Source organism: Ranitomeya imitator, chromosome 1 (genome assembly GCF_032444005.1).
Source record: "Ranitomeya imitator isolate aRanImi1 chromosome 1, aRanImi1.pri, whole genome shotgun sequence".
Lineage (NCBI taxonomy): Eukaryota > Metazoa > Chordata > Amphibia > Anura > Dendrobatidae > Ranitomeya > Ranitomeya imitator.
The window spans coordinates 187,686,126-187,708,395 of NC_091282.1; the positions used below are offsets into that span (position 1 = coordinate 187,686,126).

General features: G+C 44.7%; 1 protein-coding gene across 1 annotated transcript in view; it reads left to right on the plus strand.

The window, feature by feature from the left end:
• The window catches only part of APC (APC regulator of WNT signaling pathway), a 181,619-nt gene that overhangs the window by 18,235 nt on the left and 141,114 nt on the right, over positions 1-22,270 (plus strand). The window contains exon 2 of the mRNA XM_069752824.1: positions 15,924-16,069. The gene's annotated coding sequence lies outside the window, so the exon portion shown is untranslated. The remainder of the gene's footprint in view (positions 1-15,923; positions 16,070-22,270) is intronic.

Below are 22,270 nucleotides of genomic sequence, written 5' to 3' on the forward strand. Positions count from 1 at the left end.
GTACATACTTACCTACCGCTGTCTGTCCCCGGCGCTCTGCTTCTCTGCACTCCTCCTGCACTGACTGTGAGCACAGCGGCCGGAAATCAGAGCGGTGACGTCACCGCTCTGCTTTCCGGCTGACCGACGCTCACAGCCAGTGCAGGAGGAGTGCAGAGAAGCAGAGCGCCGGGGACAGACAGCGGTAGGTAGGTATGTACTGTTTGTTTTTTTTACTTTTACGCTGGTAACCAGGGTAAACATCGGGTTACTAAGCGCGGCCCTGCGCTTAGTAACCCGATGTTTAACCTGGTTACCAGTGAAGACATCGCTGGATCGGTGTCACACACGCCGAACCAGCGATGTCTGCAGGGAGTCCAGCGACTAAATAAAGTTCTGGACTTTCCTTAGCGACCAACGATCTCCCAGCAGGGGCCTGATCGTTGGTCGCTGTCACACAGAACGATTTCCTTAACGATATCGTTGCTACGTCACAAAAAGCAACGATATCGTTAACGATATCGTTATGTGTGAAGGTACCTTAACCCCTTCATGACAGGGGGATTTTTCATTTTTCCGTGTTCGTTTTTCACTCCCCTCCTTCCCAGAGCCATAACTTTTTTATTTTTCCGTCAATTTGGCCACGTGAGGGCTTATTTTTTGCGGGACGAGTTGTACTTTTGAACGACATCATTGGTTTTAGCATGTCGTGTACTAGAAAACGGGAAAAAAATTCCAAGTGCGGTGAAATTGCAAAAAAAGTGCAATCCCACATTGGTTTTTTGTTTGGCTTTTTTGCTAGGTTCACTAAATGCTAACACACAGAATGAGCAAAGGACGGCACTAGAGAAGCACAAATCAATATGGAAATATACTCTTTAGAGAACATCCGAGAAATATGCAGGTGGCACGTATGTTCTGGGTATATGGTGCTCAGCACTGATAGGCAATCCAGAGTAAATACGATGAAACAAGAAAGAAAACAGTGCGGCACTCACCCTTATTATATGAAGCTATGAAATCGTGCTCTTTATTGGAGAAAAAAATCCATTAGGACATCAGGTCAGCGAGAGGGTGCGGAGGTGGAGTGTGGACGACGGCCGTTTCGCACGGTATGTGCTTCAACGGGTCCAGTTCACTGATTACTAAACGTCATTTCCTTATAAAGGGTTCCCGACGTGTGAATACAATAACAACAGTGCATATTCACCTACACATGAACTAAGTGAAATTGTGCAAATAATATACATTAATAAACAGTAATCAAATTGCAATATTGCAACACTAAAAGTTGTTTCAGACTTGCTTAATTATTATATAGTAATAACATTTCCATATGTAATTAAATATTATTAAATATTTTTTAAACGTTTTACTTTTTTCATTCAGAAGCATAAAAACCTCTTATACTAAAGAAATACCGACATGTCTAATTTGTCATTTAAGCCTATTGGCCCTTGCGCGTTAGTGTTCAGAATCCACCGGGCTTCTTTCTGCAATAGTAGTCTATTTTGATCTCCTCCCTGCGAAGGATATTTCACTATCTCTATACCAGCAAAAAGCAATAAATTAGGATTAGAGCAAATTTGTCGTGTATGTTCTCTTCTGCCCGTGCCGGTATTTCTACATCGGGAAAACTATAAGACCGCTGATAAAAAGGTTCACTGAACACTATAACTCAATTGCTTCAGGAAAAGGCTGTCAGAGATTGATTCAACACATGAGAGAAAAGCACAACGCTAATCCTAATTTATTGCTTTTTGCTGGTATAGAGATAGTGAAATATCCTTCGCAGGGAGGAGATCAAAATAGACTACTATTGCAGAAAGAAGCCCGGTGGATTCTGAACACTAACGCGCAAGGGCCAATAGGCTTAAATGACAAATTAGACATGTCGGTATTTCTTTAGTATAAGAGGTTTTTATGCTTCTGAATGAAAAAAGTAAAACGTTTAAAAAATATTTAATAATATTTAATTACATATGGAAATGTTATTACTATATAATAATTAAGCAAGTCTGAAACAACTTTTAGTGTTGCAATATTGCAATTTGATTACTGTTTATTAATGTATATTATTTGCACAATTTCACTTAGTTCATGTGTAGGTGAATATGCACTGTTGTTATTGTATTCACACGTCGGGAACCCTTTATAAGGAAATGACGTTTAGTAATCAGTGAACTGGACCCGTTGAAGCACATACCGTGCGAAACGGCCGTCGTCCACACTCCACCTCCGCACCCTCTCGCTGACCTGATGTCCTAATGGATTTTTTTCTCCAATAAAGAGCACGATTTCATAGCTTCATATAATAAGGGTGAGTGCCGCACTGTTTTCTTTCTTGTTTCATCGTATTCACTAAATGCTAACACTGACCTGCCGTTATGATTCTCCAGGTCAGTACGAGTTCATAGACACCAAACATGACTAGGTTATTTTTTATCTAAGTGGTGAAAAAAAATTCCAAACTTTGCTAAAAAAAAAAAAAAGTGCGCCATTTTCCGATACTCGTAGCGTCTCCATTTTTCGTGATCTGGGGTCGGTTGAAGGCTTATTTTTTGCGTGCCGAGATGACGTTTTTAATGATAGCATTTCGGTGCAGATACGTTCTTTTGATCGCCCGTTATTGCAATTTAATGCAATGTCGCGGCGACCAAAAAAACGTAATTCTGGCGTTTCGAGTTTTTTTCCCGCTACGCTGTTTAGCGATCAGGTTAATACTTTTTTTTATTTGATAGATCGGGCGATTCTGAGCGCGGCGATACCAAATATGCGTAGATTTGATATTTTTTTTATTGATTTATTTTGATTGGGGCGAAAGGGGGGTGATTTAAACTTTTATGTTTTTTTTATTTTTTTCACATTTTTTTAAACTTTTTTTTTTTAACTTTTGCCATGCTTCAATAGCCTCCATGAGAGGCTAGAAGCAGGCACAACCCGATCGCCTCTGCTACATAGCAGCGATCTGCTGATCGCTGCTATGTAGCAGAATTGCACGTGTGCTGTGAGCGCCGACCACAGGGTGGCGCTCACAGCGACGGGCAATCAGTAACCATAGAGGTCTCAAGGACCTCTATGGTTACAATATACAAGCATCGCCGACCCCCGATCATGTGACGGGGGTCGGCGATGACGTCATTTCCGGCCGCCCGTCCGGAAGCGGTAGTTAAATGCCGCTGTCTGCGTTTGACAGCAGCATTTAACTAGTTAATAGGTGCGGGCAGATCGCGATTCTGCCCGCGCCTATTACGGGCACATGTCAGCTGTTCAAAACAGCTGACATGTCCCGGCTTTGGTGCGGGCTCACCGCGGAGCCCTGCATCAAAGCAGGGGAGCCGGCATCGGACGGTATAGTACGTCCGATGCCAGTAAGGGGTTAAGTCTTCTGGGTAATTTCGCAATGCATCCTATACAATACAGTGTACGGGCGATATTTATCTCGCGTCTCTGCAAGATAGATATTCTAGAGTCTGGAGAGATGCGCCGCATGTCCATCTCCACGGGTGAGCTGAAAGCTTCTGTGAATGCATAGTGAGCATCTTGAAATCCCATCCACTATGCTGTAACATCTGGACGCTGCACAAGTACACAGCGTCCAACCTGCAGTGTTTACTGATTGCACATACCGTGGGTGAGTGGGTGGTCTAGTCACCACATGTATGCAATTTGCACAGTGGTGGTCACATGGCGGCTAAAAGCCAGTGACTGCAGACTTTTCTCATCCTGGAAAATCCATTCAGGTCATGTTCACACGTTGTGTTTTTGTAATGCAAATTTTAAGCTGCGTTTTACAGTTCCAGCAAAATCAATAAGATTTCAGACAACTCATGCGACACTTTTTTTTTCCTGACTGATATGGAAACCAGCTGCAGCATGTCACTTTTTGTAGCATTTTTTTGACTCATAGAAAGCAATGAGAGTAAGGGTATGTGCACACATTCAGGATTTCTTGCAGAAATTTCCTGACAAAAACCGGACATTTCTGCCAAAAATCCGCATGCGTTTTTTTCGCCTTTTTATGCGGTTTTTGCACGTTTTCCCAATGCATTAAATAGCGGGAAAAACGCAAAATTAATGAACATGCTGCTTTTTTTTTACTGCGATGGTTTTTTCATGTGCACAAAAATTGCAGAATGCATTCTAAATCATAGGATGCATATGTATGCGTTTTTATCGCGAAAAAAACAAAGTGTGTACATGGCCTCAGTGTAAAAATTGCATTTATTTGGTTTTACTATGTATTTAGTTTAAAAACCTTAAAGTTGCATTATGATTTATTTTAGGAGCACTAAACTTTATCAGCATGCACAAAAGGCATCAAAAATGCACATTAAAATGTTCTTAAACGAAACTTCCATCCGAGAAACTGCACATGAAGACTAGTTCTCCAATTGTCATATGGCACTATATGGGCATTCATGGAAATACAGCACCCAGAAGGGAATATAAACAGAGAGGGCAGTCTGCTGCCCTTTCCTATAAAGTTATTAAAAGGTTTCTTAATACCTACCTATTCTGGGGGAAGCCATAAGATTGTTGTTTTGGGCCAGTGGGGTGAATGAGGCCCTACATAAGTGTATAGGAAGCGCTCCTTGTATATCCATTACATGTAGGACTCTGATGCAGGGTGCAGCGATGCTTGGATAGATGTCTGACACCAGGTCTTGGCCCCAGCTCCAGAAGCTGCGTACCTACAGGAGAAATTAGGAAAATGGCAAGCTTAGTTCCACCATAATCCCGAAGGAACGGGATGTTACGCCGGGACATGTCTCAATGTGCCCATACACCTCAGCCTGCAGTTTCATTCAGTTACCATATCTCACCTGCATCCACCATACAGTACTACTATATAATGGCCACACTGTAAATCTACATGTTTCATTTCTTTTTATGAAGTCCACCCCACATGCGGTTCAATGGGGGATTTGTAGATACTCTGTGCTGTCTTCATCCCTTCATAGAGGCAAGGGTGAGGCAATGAGGTGCCCATACCCTTTAAATGGCTCTTGCTCCTGTACACGTGCACACGCAGCCGAATGTGCCTGCATTTTTCAGTGAGGAGAGTAAAGGTACCTTCACACATAACGATTTTGTTAACGATATCGTTGCAACGTCACGCTTTTTGTGACGTAGCAACGATCCTGCTAACGATCTCGTTATGTGTGACAGCGACCAACGATCAGGCCCCTGCTGGGAGATCGTTGGTCGTTGGGGAATGATCAGGACCATTTTTTGGTCGCTGATCACCCGCTGTCATTGCTGGATCGGCGTGAGTGATGCCGATCCAGCGATGTGTTCACTTGTAACCAGGGTAAATATCGGGTTACTAAGCGCAGGGCCGCGCTTAGTAACCCGATATTTACCCTGGTTACCATTGTAAAAGTAAAAAAAACAAAAACACTACATACTTACATTCTGATGTCTGTCACGTCCCCCGCCGTCAGCTTCCCTGCACTGACTGTCAGCGCCGGGCGTAAAGCAGAGCACAGCAGTGACGTCACCGCTGTGCTCTGCTTTATGGGCGGCGCTGACACAGTCCGTGCGGGAAGCTGACGGCGGGAGAAGTGACAGACATCAGAATGTAAGTATGTAGTGTTTTTGTTTTTTTTACTTTTACAATGGTAACCAGGGTAAATATCGGGTTACTAAGCGCGGCCCTGCACTTAGTAACACGATGTTTACCCTGGTTACTCGGGGACTTCGGCATCGTTGAAGACAGTTTCAACGATGCCGAAGTCTTTCCCCTGATCGTTGGTCGCTGGAGAGAGCTGACTGTGTGACAGCTCCCCAGCGACCACACAACGACTTACCAACGATCACGGCCAGGTCGTATCGCTGGTCGTGATCGTTGGTAAGTCGTTTAGTGTAACGGTACCTTAAGCCACTGCCAAACATCTCTGGGAGAACAAAGTGATCAAATGGTTAAATTTAACAAGCCCTATCCTTATCTCCCACCACATCTTCTGTCTGGGGTAGAGGCAGAAGGTGTCCTACATAATAGATATATACTGGCTATAGCCAAATAAACCAGGGGGTTTGGTGCATACATTTCCGATTGGCAAAATAGGTCAACTAGTTGGTGCAAGTATCAAAATGGGCGCGCTTGGCATAATATATTTCCACACTCCATATGTGGCATAGAAATCCTCCAATTTTGCAGCGTATATTCAAAGCTGTTAAAGATAACAGCCGTGGTTCCAGGGGTGAGTGTGGGAGCCGCTCAGACGTTTGTGTATCAGAAAACATTTCCACTGTAAACGACATCCGCTTCCTGCTCTAGCCATTTTGTTACTTAATCAGCTTGCTGTTCTAGAGGAGCCTTTTCATGGAAGCTCAAGTGACAACTCGCTAATTAAATGTCTAAAATGCATTGTTCGGACCTTGAGAACTAGCCTTGGGTTCATGCTGCCTTCTTCCAAGTATGTGATGACTGCCAGAAAGTGAAAAGAAAGAACTGGGAAGAGGTAACAAGCTTCTTGTGTTCTTCATGGAAGAACTAGCTCCTATTTGCATGAAAAAATATCCCAGATTCCCTCTACATGAATGTTTCCTACCCCCCTGCTACCAAGAGGACACATTAAGGAAGATGATTGAACTTGTATTTGTGGGTTTGAACAATGCAGAAGTTGTGAGCAGATTTATCATAAAAAGGACACAGATTTTAGTTGACTTTTCTACAATGTCAATTCCGGATTGAACTGCTGCTTTGGTCTAATATCAATGACAAGCTGTTTAAAGTGTTTTATTTCCTTGTCTTACCAACTCTTGTTCAGATTGATTGTACAGTTGTTGGCTCCAGGGCCAGTACACTACCACAGCTAAGCTGCCTGGAAATAAAGCTGAAAACTATGGGAACCAAACATAAGAGAGAAATCCAGTGTACAGGGTCTCTCTGATATCTGAATACGGGAATTCTCATTATCTATAGGTTTTATTAATTTAATTACTGGTAACTATAATAGAACTTTGCAAAGCACATCAACATTTGCATCGCAAATTATAGAAATTATATTGAATAATATAGTAAAAAAAATTTGCCTATGAGTCCTGACTTTAGGGACAACACTGTACAAAAGAAATGGTGCCACAAACCAAAACTAAAGACACTGACAGAAACAAAGTACACGGTCATATAAGCACTGTAAAGCCAAGCTCACGCAGCAGCTATATACAGTACAGACCGAAAGTTTGGACACACCTTCTCATTTAAAGATTTTTATGTATTTTCATGACTATAAAAATTGTACATTCACACTGAAGGCATCAAAACTATAAATTAACACATGTGGAATGATATACTTTACAAAAAAGTGTGAAACAACTGAAATTGTGTCTTATATTCTTAGTTCTTCAAAGTAGCCACCTTTTGCTTTGATGACTGCTTTGCACACTCTGGAATTCTCTTGATGAGCTTCAAGAGGTAGTCACCGGAAATGGTTTTCACTTCACAGGTGTGCCCTGTCAGGTTTACTAAGTGGGATTTTCTTGCCTTACAACTGATGGTCCTAACCCCATTTATGTTGTGCAGAAGTCTGGTGGATACACAGCTGATAGTCCTACTGAATAGACTGCTAGAATTTGTATTATGGCAAGAAAAAAGCAGCTAAGTAAAGAGAAACGAGTGGCCATCATTGCTTTAATAAATTAAGGTCAGTCCGAAAAATTGGGCAAACTTTGAAAGTGTCCCCAAGTGCAGTGGCAAAAACCATCAACCGTTACAAAGAAACTGGCTCACATGAGGATCGCCCCAGGAAAGGAAGACCAAGAGTCACCTCTGCTTCTGAGGATAAGTTTATCCAAGTCCCCAGCCTCAGAAATCGTAGGTTAACAGCAGATCAGTTTGGAGACCAGGTCAATGTCACACAGCAGACACATCTCTACAACAACTGTTAAGAGGAGACTTTGTGCAGCAGACCTTCATGGTAAAATAGCTGCTAGGAAACCACTGCTAAGGACAGGCAACAAGCAGAAGAGACTTGTTTGGGCTAAAGAACACAAGGAATGGACATTAGACCAGAGTAAATCTGTGCTTTGGTCTGATGAGTCCAAATTTGAGATCTTTGTGCGACAAAGAAAAGGTGAACGGATGGACTCTACATGCCTGGTTCCCATCGTGAAGCATGGAGGAGGAGGTGTGATGGTGTAGGGGTGCTTTGCTGGTGACACTCTTGGGGATTTATTCAAAATTGAAGGCATACTGAACCAGCATGGCTACCACAGCATTTTGCAGCGGCATGCTATTCCGTACAGTTTGCGATTAGTTGGGCCATCATTTATTTTTCAACAGGACAATGACCCCAAACACACCTCCAGGCTGTGTAAGGGCTGTTTGACCAAGAAGGAGAGTGATGGGGAGCTATGCCAGATGACCTGGCCTCCACAGTCACCAGACTTGAACTCAATCGACATGGTTTGGGGGTGAGCTGGACCGCAGAGTGAAGGCAAAAGGGCCAACAAGTGCTAAGCATCTCTGGGAACTCCTTCAAGATTGTTGGAAGACCATTCCTGGTGACTACCTCTTGAAGCTCATCAAGAGAATGCCAAGAGTGTGCAAAGCAGTCAAAGCAAAAGGTGGCTACTTTTGAAGAACCTAGAATATGAGACATAATTTCAGCTGTTTCAAACTTTTTTGCTAAGTATATCATTCCACATGTGTTAATTCATAGTGTTGATGCCTTCAGTGTGAGTGTGCAATTTTCATAGTCATGAATATACAGAAAAATCTTAAAATGAGGTGTGTAAAAACTTTTGGTCTGTACTGTACATTAGATGGCAGTCGGCCAAATGATGCTTCTTCTGATTCTTCCTCCATCTGCCAACTCTCCCATACACAAGTGTTCACTCGACCAATCTCTCCTGTGTCTTCTCTGAGAAGGCCATCTGCTGACGTGTCCTGTTGTCTCTGGGGGTACAATATGATTAGCAGTCTAAAATAGGACATGCAGGTTCATCATCTCCATCAGTCGGCTGGCACCCCCGTACATTATAGACTGTCGGATGATCCCGTCGATATGGGTGGGTTTGGCCGATATTAGTTTAAAGAGGTTGCCCGCTACTAGGACAATCCCCTTTTGATCAAAATGTTTTTCTCCCATAAAGTAATAAAGCCTATACTCCCCTCCCATGCTGATGCCGTTCCCGCGGTGTTGGCACTCGCTCTCCCTGGGGCTCGCTTGTGGAGTTGTGACAAGTTACCCTGGCACCCCAATCAGCGCCGATGTCCCTTCTCTGCCTTCGGACAAATCAAACATGAAGAGGAAGTCCGGGCTGCGGCTGATCTGACTTCTACTTCCTGCTTAATTCGACAGGAGGCGGGGACAGTGATGCCAGCGCTGATTGGGTGCCGGGGTCACGTATCACAACACCACACGAGAGTCCTGGGGAGAGCCAGTGCGACACTGCGGAAACGGCGCCGGTATGGGAGGAGAGTATAAGCTTTATTTATGGGGGCCAAGCCTGGGGTATGACCTTCTTTAATGTGTATGGGGCTTAAGTTAAGAATGAACTTTATTAAAGTGTTGCATATAGGACCAAACATTAAAAACAAATCACACATGCTCAAGAGTAATAAGATGCCCAAACCCGTCCACTATCAAACACCTCCGGTTGGGATAATTCAGACTCTTGGCCTCAAAGCAATATAATAATCTACATATATATAATAGTCTAAGGGGCACTTCCGTCTGTTTGTCACGGAAATCCCAAGTCTCTGATTGGTCGGGCAAAGTCCGGCCGCGAAATGGCCGCTCCCTACTCCCCTGCAGTCAGTGCCCCCTCCATACTCCCTAACCCCAACCTCCCCCCCAGTCAGCGCCCGCCGTTCACATAGCATTTTAGCAGTCCGTTAAACCGACTGCGTTACACCGCGGTGTAACTCAGTCTGTTAACGCTGCTATTAACACTGTGTGACAAACTTTTTACTATTGATGCTGCATAGGCAAAAAGATATAATGTTAAAAATAATAATAATAAAAAAGGGCTCTTCTCACCCTCCGGCGTCCACTGATGAGCGTGAGCGGCGAGGCTGCCACCAGCTTCCATTCCCAGAGATGCATTGCGAAATTACCCAGATGACATAGCGGTCATATATGGCTGCTATATACTACGTGGCTGTCTTATGTTATATAGTACATGGGCTGTGTTACAGTGCCTACAAGTAGTATTCAACCCCCTGCAGATTTAGCAGGTTTAATAAGATGCAAATAAGTTAGAGCCTTCAAACTTCAAACAAGAGCAGGATTTATTAACAGATGCATAAATCTTACAAACCAAACAGTTTTGTTGCTCAGTTAAATTTTTATAAATTTTAAACATAAAAGTGTGGGTCAATTATTATTCAACCCCTAGGTTTAATATTTTGTGGAATAACCTTTGTTTGCAATTACAGCTAATAATCGTCTTTTATAAGACCTGATCAGGCCGGCACAGGTCTCTGGAGTTATCTTGGCCCACTCCTCCATGCAGATCTTCTCCAAGTTATCTAGGTTCTTTGGGTGTCTCATGTGGACTTTAATCTTGAGCTCCTTCCACAAGTTTTCAATTGGGTTAAGGTCAGGAGACTGACTAGGCCACTGCAACACCTTGATTTTTTGCCTCTTGAACCAGGCCTTGGTTTTCTTGACTGTGTGCTTTGGGTCGTTGTCTTGTTGGAAGATGAAATGACGACCCATCTTAAGATCCTTGATGGAGGAGCGGAGGTTCTAGGCTAAAATCTCCAGGTAGGCCGTGCTATCCATCTTCACATGGATGCGGACCAGATGGCCAGGCCCCTTGGCTGAGAAACAGCCCCACAGCATGATGCTGCCACCACCATGCTTGACTGTAGGGATGGTATTCTTGGGGTCGTATGCAGTGCCATCCAGTCTCCAAACGTCACGTGTGTGGTTGGCACCAAAGATCTCGATCTTGGTCTCATCAGACCAGAGAACCTTGAACCAGTCAGTCTCAGAGTCCTCCAAGAGAACATGAGCAAACTGTAGTCGAGCCTTGACATGACGCTTTGAAAGTAAAGGTACCTTACGGGGTCATCTGGAACGGAGACCATTGCGGTGGAGTATGTTACTTATGGTATTGACTGAAACCAATGTCCCCACTGCCATGAGATCTTCCCGGAGCTCCTTCCTTTTGGCCTTGGGTTAGCCTTGACTCATCGGACAAGCCTGGCCTCAGCACGGGAGGAAACTTTCAAAGGCTGTCCAGGCCGTGGAAGGCTAACAGTAGTTCCATAGGCCTTCCACTTCCGGATGATGCTCCCAACAGTGGAGACAGGTAGGCCCAACTCCTTGGAAAGGGTTTTGTACCCCTTGCCAGCCTTGTGACCCTCCACGATCTTGTCTCTGATGGCCTTGGAATGCTCCTTTGTCTTTCCCATGTTGACCATGTATGTGTGCTGTTCACAAGTTTGGGGAGGGTCTTAAATAGTCAGAAAAGGCTGGAAAAAGAGATAATTAATCCAAACATGTGAAGCTCATTGTTCTTTGTGCCTGAACTACTTCTTAATACTTTAGGGGAACCAAACAGAATTCTGGTGGGTTGAGGGGTTGAATAATAAATGACCCTCTGAAAAGACTTTTCACAATTTAAAAAAAAAAAATAAACAAAGAAACAACATTCTTTTTTGCTGCAGTGCATTTCACACTTCCAGGCTGATCTACAGTCCAAATGTCACAATGCCAAGTTAATTCCAAATGTGTAAACCTGCTAAATCTGCAGGGGGTTGAATACTACTTGTAGGCACTGTATATACTGCGTGGCTGTGCTATATACTACGTTGCTGTAATATATCCTGCACCCCGAACCCCCGACATCCTGTGACCAATCAGCGACAGACGCAGTCCAGCCGCGAATTGATGTGGGATTTAAGCCACGCTTCGCTGATTGGTCGCGCCCGGCTGGGCGCGACCAATCAGTGATATTGGCGCGGTATTTAAACACTGCTTTGGTTATTGGTCTTGCCCATCCGGCCACGTCCAATCAGCGATATTGGCGCGGGATTTAAACACCGCTTCAGTGATTGGTCACGGCCGGCGGTGAGCTACCAGTCAGCGTTATTGGCGCGGTATTTAAATACCGCTTCGGTCATTGGTCGCGGCCGGCCGGGCACGACCAATCAGTGACAGGCGCAGTCCGCCCGCGAATTGGCGCCAGATTTGAACCACACTTCGCTGATCGGCCAGCCGGGCGCGACCAATCAGCGATATTGGCGTGGAATTTAACCCCTACTCACAGTGCGACGTACATACATACATATTCTATAATACCCAATGCTTTAAAATTGGGCCACCATCTAGTAGTACCAATAAGATCGTAGAAATTGCAATAGAAGAAAGTAACCTAAAGCGTAAATTTTAAAAATATAACTAATAGCAGGGTCCGATAGGGGGGATGGGGCATGTCACTGCATGTATTCCACCACTGACTGAGGCTTCCTCTAGGGTACAGAGAGCCTGGGTGAACATACATACATAGTCCTAGGAAACAGGCAGCGGACAAACAATACATTCACATTTTTTACCTGGTGTGTGGACATGGCTGTACAGAAAAAGCTGCATGGTGTGTATACCTACCTGTTGTGCAGACTTCAGCTGGCGCTAATCCTGAAACGTAAGCACAATGCAGTGACTGTCAACGTAACTGTGCAGGTGTTATATCTGTTATATCTGTTATATATCATAAAATACCAGTAAAGGAACGTACAGTGTACAGGTGCCAGCTGGCATGCGCCATAAAACAGTACTTTGTATGGATTACGTGGGCGCCAATATTGGTGACCAATCAGATACTACAGTAAGATGAATACATATCCAAATGGCGATTGAAATGGAGTGTGCATGTTTATATATTGACAATGCACCAATTTACAGTGCTGTTTGCATTGGCAGCACGGTAGCTCAGTGGTTAGCACTTTTACTTTGTAGCACTCGGGTCCTGGGTTCAAATCCCACCAAGGACAACATCTGCAAGGAGTTTCTGTATTCTCCCCGTGCTTGTGTGGATTTTCTCCCACACTCTAAAGACATACTAAAGGCTAATGTAGATTGTGAGCTCCAATGGGGACAAAGATGACAATGCCTGTAAAGCGTTGTGGAATATGAAAGCGCTATAAAAGCAAACATACTAAATAATAAATATTATTATACATTTTTATAGCGCCATTTATTCCATGGCGCTTTACACGTGAAAGGGGTAAATATAGACAAATACAACAGACATGAGCAAAACAAGGCACACACCAGTACAGAAGGAGAGAGGTCCCTGCCTGCGAGGGCTCACAGTCTATAGGGGAGTAAACATATACATAAGTATGCAATACTCAATGAAGTTCATGTTTAAAGGGAGTCTGTCACCCCAAAAATCGTATATGAGCTAAGGCCACCTGCATCAGGGGCTTATGTAACCTGAAAGATAAGAAAAATAGGTTATATTATACTCACCCAAGGGCGGTCCCGGTCCAGTCCGAGTCCGATGGGTGTCGCGGTCTGGGTCTGGTACCTCCCATCTTCATACGATGATGTCCTCTTGTTTTTCTGCCGCGGCTCCGGCGCAGGCGTACTTTGCTCTCAACAGACTGCAAAGTACTACTGCACTGCGCAGGCGCTGGGCCTCTGACCTTTCCCGGCGCCTGCGCACTGCTTTACTTTGCTCTGCCCTCAACAGGGCAGACAAAGTACGCCTGCGCCGGAGCCAAGGCAGGAAGACAAGAAGAGGACGTCATCGTAAGAAGATGGGAGGGCCCGGACCGCGACACCCATCGGATCAGACCGCCCCTGGGTGAGTATAATCTTTTTTTCTCATATTTCAGGTTACATCGGGGGCTTATCTACAGCATCCCATAAAACTGTAGATAAGCCCCTGATGGTGGTGGGCTTAGCTCAACTTCCATTTTGGGGGTGACCGGTTCCCTTTAACTTCCTCATGGCAGCTAACGGAGGTTATGTTTCTTCTTCATAGTGCTTAGATCACACACTCTCTTCATAAGATCAGTTTCTCTCTGGCATTTCACTACCATGCAAGAGACAAGAACAACGCATTGCTTGATGTATAGAAATGATCCCTAATCTATCATTCAAGTTTAAGTGTAAGAAGAGGCGACACACCTTTGCATCTACTAATTGACTGAAAGTATGACATCTTCCATGGACACAGTGATTTAAAGAGCCCGGTCAGCACAGAATGACTGTTCAAATCCAGTACAGGTGCTCGGCACTTCACGGTCGAGAAAATCAAGTCCTGCCACTCAGGGCATCACGGAACAACCAATCATTTATATACACCTTCCCACCTGCTTGATTTCCATCTATTGCCACCCCTCTGTGGCTCTAGGAAGCGTAGCTGTCAGTCAAAGGGGGTGGGGGGTGGAAGGAAAACAAGCAGGTGGGAAGGTGAATATAAATGATCGCTCCGTGACGCACTGAGCGACGGGACTTAGGTTGAACATTCATTCTGAGCTGACAGAGTCCCTTTAAAGAGGTCATCCACTACTTTATCATTGACCTATCCTTTGCATAGGTCAGCAGTGTCTGATCGGTTTGGGTGCAACACGCGTCACTCCCGCCAATCAGCTGTTCTTTGCGTTGTCGCCAGCCAAAATGTTCAATTGTGGGGCTGCTCAATGTTCTTATAGTGGCTGCTTGCGGATACTGAACATATGCCTCCTATTCAAATCAGTAAGAGGTGGCTATCCAGTACCCGACCACTCAGAAGACGGTGCAGCTCCGCAATTCAGCACTTCCAGCCAGCAGCAACCTGAAAAACATGATCTGCAGGGGTGCCAGGTATCTGATCAGACATTGATGATTTATCCTAATGATAAAGTACTGGACAACCTCGGTAATGTGTTTTGAAGAGTCTACTTTTGGTAAAAATGAGATGAAAGAAGCCTGATAATATTAGACTGACAGCCAAAATTTCCTGATACCTGTCACGTACACCTCAGCTCAGCACCTATTAAACTGGTCTCTTCACAGAGTTGTCTTTGATCAGCTCCTTTTCTTTTGCAGGTAACTATAAATTAGCCACCAGTTTGTTTTAGGGCCTTCTCATAAGGGTTTGCTGACCTTTGTAAACAGTGGGGAAAGTGAGTACAGTGGATTTACCTAAAGGTATCTTCACACTCAGCGACGCTGCAGCGATACCGACAACGATGTCGATCGCTGCAGCGTCGCTGTTTGGTCGCTGGAGAGCTGTCACACAGACAGCTCTCCAGCGACCAACGATGCCGGTAACCAGGGTAAACATCGGGTTACTAAACGCAGGGCCGCGCTTAGTAACCCGATGTTTACCCTGATTACCAGCGTAAAAGTAAAAAAAACCAAAACACTACATACTTACCTTCCGCTGTCTGTCCCCCGGCGTTCTGCTTTCCTGCACTGACTGTGAGCACAGCGGCCGGCAAGCAGAGCGGTGACGTCACCGCTGTGCTTTCCGGCTGGCCGGCGCTCACAGCCAGTGCAGAGAAGCACAGCGCCGGGGACAGACACCGGAATGTAAGTATGTAGTGTTTGTTTTTTTTTTACTTTTACGCTGGTAACCAGGGTAAACATCGGGTTACTAAGCGCGGCCCTGCGCTTAGTAACCCGATGTTTACCCTGGTTACCAGTGAAGACATCGCTGAATCGGCGTCACACACGCCGATTCAGCGATGTCTGCAGGGAGTCCAGCGACGAAATAAAGTGCTGGACTTTCTGCAGCGACCGACGACATCACAGCAGGATCCTGATCGCTGCTGCCTGTCAAACTGAACGATATCGCTAGCCAGGACGCTGCAACGTCACGGATCGCTAGCGATATCGTTCAGTGTGACGGTACCTTAAGACTGACTGATCTGTAGTTATACGTATTGAGTATGGTTGTGTGATGGGGAAGAGATGGTGGTGCATATTTAGCACATGAAGCAGCTTACTATTATTTATAATACATATTATTTATAAACTCTTTTACAGGTCTTCAGACAATATGGTCTTACGCTTATCTCCTCCAAACATTACATAATACCATAATCGGAGTAGTGCCTGGAACAGGGGACTTGCGGTGGGATGAACGGCTTGCTCAGTATTTGTGAAGAGCGAGACAAAGGCATAGCGTTTCAGTAAGTACTGTTTTATTTTCCAGGGGACAAAAAATCAAAACAAAACTGAGATTGGATTTCACATCCATCCCACACAGACCATGTGCAAATGTGGCACTGTTTCTAGTAAAAAAGCAGATCCTTTTTAAGGGCAGCATTGATTAACTTATTAGTGATGGAGCTTGTTTTGTCCTTAAGGGGCTTCCCCAACAATGTAATAAATGGCCCCCCATCACGTAATTCAAAGCTCATCCTAGTCACTTGTCAGGAGGGACTGCAGTCTCAACAAAAACAGCTCCTGAGACCTCTGTCTTGACTGACAGAGGAGCTGTATCGTAAACACATCCCTTAGGTGCCAGAAAAGGGCTCTGAGAGGAAAAGAAAGTCTTCTCCTAGGCTGACTGAGCACCGAGGCTGGAGAAAAAAAAATCCCTTATGCTGGAGGTGAAGATTTATTTATTTTCCTGTCACATAGTTCTCCATGGCTCACTGGGGTTTGTGTGCTTAGGATACTGGTCTTCTGTCAGTGTAGACACAGGTCCCAGGAGCTGTCTTTCTATAGACTGCAGCCTGTTCTGACACATGATTAGTAGCGATGAGCAAATGTGCTTGTGTGCTAACCGGGTGTCTTCGTGGGTACTCGAACATATTTTTCGAACAGGCCGAAGACACTCTGTTAGCACACAAGCATTCTTGGATAACACCTTATCCCAGCACGTTCACTCATCATTAGTGTCTAGGATGAACTTCCATTTTAATTACATGATGATTGCTATTTTATGACATTCTTGGAGAACCCCTTTAATGACCAAGACTCATTTTTCAAATCTGCCATGTGTTACCTTATGTAGTAATAACTCTAGAATGCTTCAGCATATTCCAGTGACTTTAAAGGGAACCTGTCAGCAGGAGTTTGCTAAGTAATCTACAGACAGTGTCAAATTGGCGCCATTATACTGATTAAAATGATACCTAGGATAATTAAATCCGTCTTGTGGTTGTTGTTGTTTAACCCCTTTAGTACCCTGGAAGTATAGGTACGACCATGGTCGCCTACCCTTGTTTGCTGCGAGCTCCAGCGATTGAGTCCGCAACTTTTTCAGCACTTGTCTGCAGGAGACTGCTGTGGTTGTCATTGCCAGATGGCTATGAGCACCGCCCAGTGGCCGGCGCTCATAGCTAATGAACATTTTAGCTACACATGGCAGGGCTCTCTATCGCTATAATATATAATGAGAAAAAAATAAAGGCCAGAATTACGTTTTTTTGGTCCCTGCAACATTGCATTATAACGCAATAACAGGCGATCAAAAGATCGTATCTGCACCAGAAGGTTATCAATAAAAACGGCAGCGCAGCACGCAAAAAATAAACCCTCACCCACCCCAGATAAGAAAAATTGGAGACGCTACGGGGTTCTTTTTTTGACAAACTTTGGAATTTTTTTTTCACCACTTAAAAGAACAAACAAACAAAAAACCTATGCATGTTTGGTATCTACAAACTCGTAATGACCTCGAGAATCATAATGGCAGGCCAGTTTTAGCATTTAGTGATCATGGTAAAAAAAAAAAAAAAAATCGTGAAATTGCACTTTTTGCAATTTCACCGTATTTTTAGAATTTTTTTTTCCTGTTTCCCAGTTCACTATATGGTAAAACCAATGGTGCAGTTCGAAAGTACAACTTGTCCTGCAAAAACAAGTCCTCACATGGCCATATTGATGGAAAAATGATAAAAAGGAATGGCCCGGGGAAAAAGGGGAGCAAAAAATGAAAACTCAAAAACTGAAAAAAAAAAACAAAGGTGAAAGGGTTAATCTGTATTTGCAGTTTTCAGTTAATGAGATTCTGGTGCTTCAGGGCGGGCTTGTGGGGGGGGGGTGGAGTTATGTGGCGCTCCTGTTCACATATACATCCTTATGGGCAGCACATGCGCCGTAGCATCTATCATTTGCTGATGGATGCTACTGCGCAAGTGGTGCCATTTTGTTGGAGGAAAAATTTTTGGCTGCAGTAAAATGGCTACTGCGAAATATGCCAGTGTCATTTTGCTGAAGTAAATTTTTTTTTCTAAACCAACAATATTATATGCAGTATGTAAAATAGGGGGCCACACTCCCACTTGCTTCGTGTGGATGACATGACCCTGCATCATCCACACATCCTGCAGGCTTACTCATCTGTCTTGTTCAGGGCAGAGCAAAGTCCTGCAGTGCGCAGGGCCTCTTTGACCTTTTCCAGCACCTGCGCCCTGCAGTACTTAACTCTGCCCTCAACAGAGCAGAAGAGTAGGCCTGCAGGAACGCGGTGCCAGGGAACCTGTGTGGGTGGTGCAGGGTTACGTCATCCACATGAAGCAAGCAGAAGGGCGGCAATCATAAGATGGGAGGCGGCGGACCAAGACAAGCGACACCCCTCAGACCGGACCGCCCCGCAGGTGAGTATAATAAAGCTTATTTTTCAGTTCTTCCAGGTCAGGTTGGGGGCTTATATACGGCATTATAGAATGCTGTATATAAGCCCTAAAAGGTGATGGCCATATCTTATATAGGCCAAAACGTCTGACAGGTTCGCTTTAAAGAGATACAATATTTGGAATGAAATGGTAATTCCAGCTCCTTAAAATTCAAAGTCTTTATTTTCCAAGTTAAAACTTCATAATCAAAGAATCTTTGTAGATCATGGATGCATAGGCAGCGAAAAAGAAAGGTATAAGCAACGCGTTTCAATCAACTAAGATCTTTATCCTACATCTACCTTCTAGTTCTTAAAAGGTGTTCCATATACTCTTACTAAGGTAGATGTAGGATTAAGCTGTGATAAAGATCTTAGTTGATCGAAACGCGTTGCTTATACCTTTCTTTTTCGCTGCCTATGCATCCATGATCTACAAGGATTCTTTGATGATTATGAAGTTTTAACTTGGAAAATAAAGACTTTGAATTTTAAGGAGCTGGAACTACCACTTCATTCCATATATTGTATCCACTGCACGTCGGGTCAGGACGAGTTCCGCGCACCTGTGGTATAAGTGAGCTGGCAGAGGCTTTGCCTTTTTCTTTTGTTTTACTATCCCTTTAAAGGGAGCCTGTCACCAGAAATAACTCTGTTAACCTGCAGATATGGGCTAATCTGCAAGTGTTATTGCTGGTGACAGGTTTTCTTTAAGCATGTACTCCCCTCTACAGTAATACCATACATGTGGACTATAACTGCAGTTTATCCACATTCTGAGGCTCATGTGAGGACGCCATTTGGATTTGGGAGTGCAGAGTACACAGGATTTTGTTGGAGGGTAGTAATCTCTATGCATTAGGCCCTGTAACCTCTGTGCACCTTCGCTATTTCCCGTTTTTTTTTCCTTCTTTTCCAAGAGCCATAAGTTATTTCTCTCTCCGTAAACCTAGCCATATGATTGTTATTTGCAGGATCAGTTGTACTTTTAATGGACACCATTCATTTATCTTGTGATGTGCTGGAAAGAGGGGAAAAAATTCCAAGTGCAACGAAATTCCAAAACGAAAGCGCAAATCTGCAAGTGTTTTTTTGGGTTTTTATTTACAGTGTTTATGATCAACTCAAAATTATCCGGCAATTCTCCAGTTCAGTGCAATCATGGGAAAGCCAATTATGAATAGTATTTTGTTTTTTTTAAAAGGTCAAAAAAAAAATTCAGGAATTTGTAACATAAGAAAAAAAAAATGCTTGTGTCATCATATTGCAATACCAGTAACGGTTGCAAGTTTCAGTCAGTGGGGCTGTGTGAAGGTGTCATTTTTTGCAATCGGAGACAAATTTTTTTAATTTTTTTTTACAATTTTGGGATAGATACAATGTTTTGATTACCGTATATACTCTAGTACAAGCCGAGATTTTTAGCCCATTTTTTTAAGGCTGAAAGTGCCCCTCTCAGCTTATACTTGAGTCATGGTCCCAGGGAATCTGTGGAGGAGGGGTAGCGTCAGGAGTGGCGGCTGTCACATCATACTCACCCCCTCCTGACGTGGTCTGTGCACGTCCAGGCTTCTCCCATGGTCTCTGGCGCCGGCAGCTCTTCCTGTGTTCAGCGGTCACGTGGTACCGCTCATTAATGAATATGGACGCGATTCCACCCTCATAGGTGTGGATCGCATATTCATTACTTTAATGAGCGGTACCATGTGACCACTGAACACAGGAAGAGCTGTTGGCATCAGCGACCATCGGAGAAGCAGAGACCACGCCAGGATGGGGTGAGTACGACAGGTGAGGGTGAGCCATGCGATATTCACCTGTCCCCGTTCCACTGCCAGGCTCTGTCTTCCACGTCCTCTGGCTGTGAGGTTCAGGTCAGAGGGTGCGCCCTCTGCCCGAACAGTCAATGCAAAGACCCGGAAGACACAGTGTCGCGCGGCGGTGGAACGGGGACAGGTGAATATCGCAAGTGTTGGGGGCCTGAGCCAGCGGCGACTCCGGCCCCCATAGTGCGCCGGTGTCCCCGCCTGCTCAGGACACAGACACCTCTCCCCCTGCGATGAGATGTATGTATATGTATACTAGATGGTGGCCCGATTCTAATGCATCGGGTATTCTAGAATATGCATGTCCACGTAGTATATTGCCCAGCGACGTAGTATACTGCCCAGTCACGTAGTATACTGCCCAGTCACGTAGTATACTGCCCAGTCACGTAGTATACTGCCCAGTCACGTAGTATATTGCCCAGTCACGTAGTATATTGCCCAGTCACTTAGTATATAGCACAGCCCACGTAGTACGGTATATTGCCCAGCCACATAGTATATTGCCCAGCCACGTAGTATATTGCCCAGCCACGTAGTATATTGCCTAGTCACGTATTGCCCAGCCACATAGTATATAGCACAGCCCACGTAGTACGGTATATTGCCCAGTCACATAGTATATTGCCCAGCCACGTAGTATATTGCCCAGCCACGTAGTATATTGCCTAGTCACGTATTGCCCAGCCACATAGTATATAGCACAGCCCACGTAGTACGGTATATTGCCCAGTCACGTAGTATATTGCCCAGCCACATAGTATATAGCAGAGCCACGTAGTATATTGCCCAGCCGCGTAGTATGTTGCCCAGTCACGTAGTATATTGTCCAGCCACATAGTATATAGCAGAGCCACGTAGTATATTGCCCAGTCACGTAGTATATTGCCCAGTCACGTAGTATATTGGCCAGCACAGAGCCACGTAGTATAGAGACTTAAAAAAAAAACAAAAAAAAAAAAAACATATACTCACCTTCTGAAGGCCCGTTGGAAGTCCTGCTATACTCACCCTCCGCCGCCTTTCTCGCTCCTCTCCACACTCCCGGGACCGCTCCATTGCAAGCGGCAGCTTCCGACGGTCCCAGGGTTGGTGTGAGCAGGACCTATGATGACGTCGCGGTCACATGACCGTGACGTCACGGCAGGTCTTTGTCGCACACCAGCCCTGGGACGGGACCTCAGTGGAAGCTGCCGCTTGCAATGGAGCGGTAGCGTGGCGAGGAGCGAGAAAGGTGGCGGATGGTGAGTATAGCAGGTTTTTTTTTAATTATTTTTAACATGACATTTTTACTATTGATGCTGCATAGGCAGCATCAATAGTAAATAGTTGGGGACACAGGGTTAATAGCAGCGGTAACGGAGTGTGTTACACCGCGGGCCGTTACCGCTGCCATTAACCCTGTGTGAGTGGAGGGGATTACGGAGCGGGCGCCGGGCAGTGAGTGCAGGGGAGTAGGGGAGGGACTAATCGGACTGTGGCCATCGCTGATTGGTCGCGGCAGCCATGACGGGCAGCTGCCGAGACCAATCAGCGAACGAATAATCGTGACAGAAGGACAGACAGACGGAAGTACCCCTTAGACAATTATATATATATATATATATACACACACACTGTGTGCACAGGTAACTATTACTGTGCAGAATTATTAGGCAACTTCATAAAAACCAGATATATTCCCATCTCACTTGTTTTTTTCACCAGGTTAACGAATATCACTGCACAAAATTTAGAAATAAACATTTCTGACATGCAAAAACAAAACCCCAAAAAATTAGTGAACGATATAGCCACCTTTCTTTATGATGACACTCAGCAGCCTTCCATCCATAGATTCTGTCAGTTGCTTGATCTGTTTACGATAAACATTGCGTGCAGCAGCGACCACAGCCTCCCAGACACTGTTCCGGGAGGTGGACTGTTTTCCCTCCCTGTAG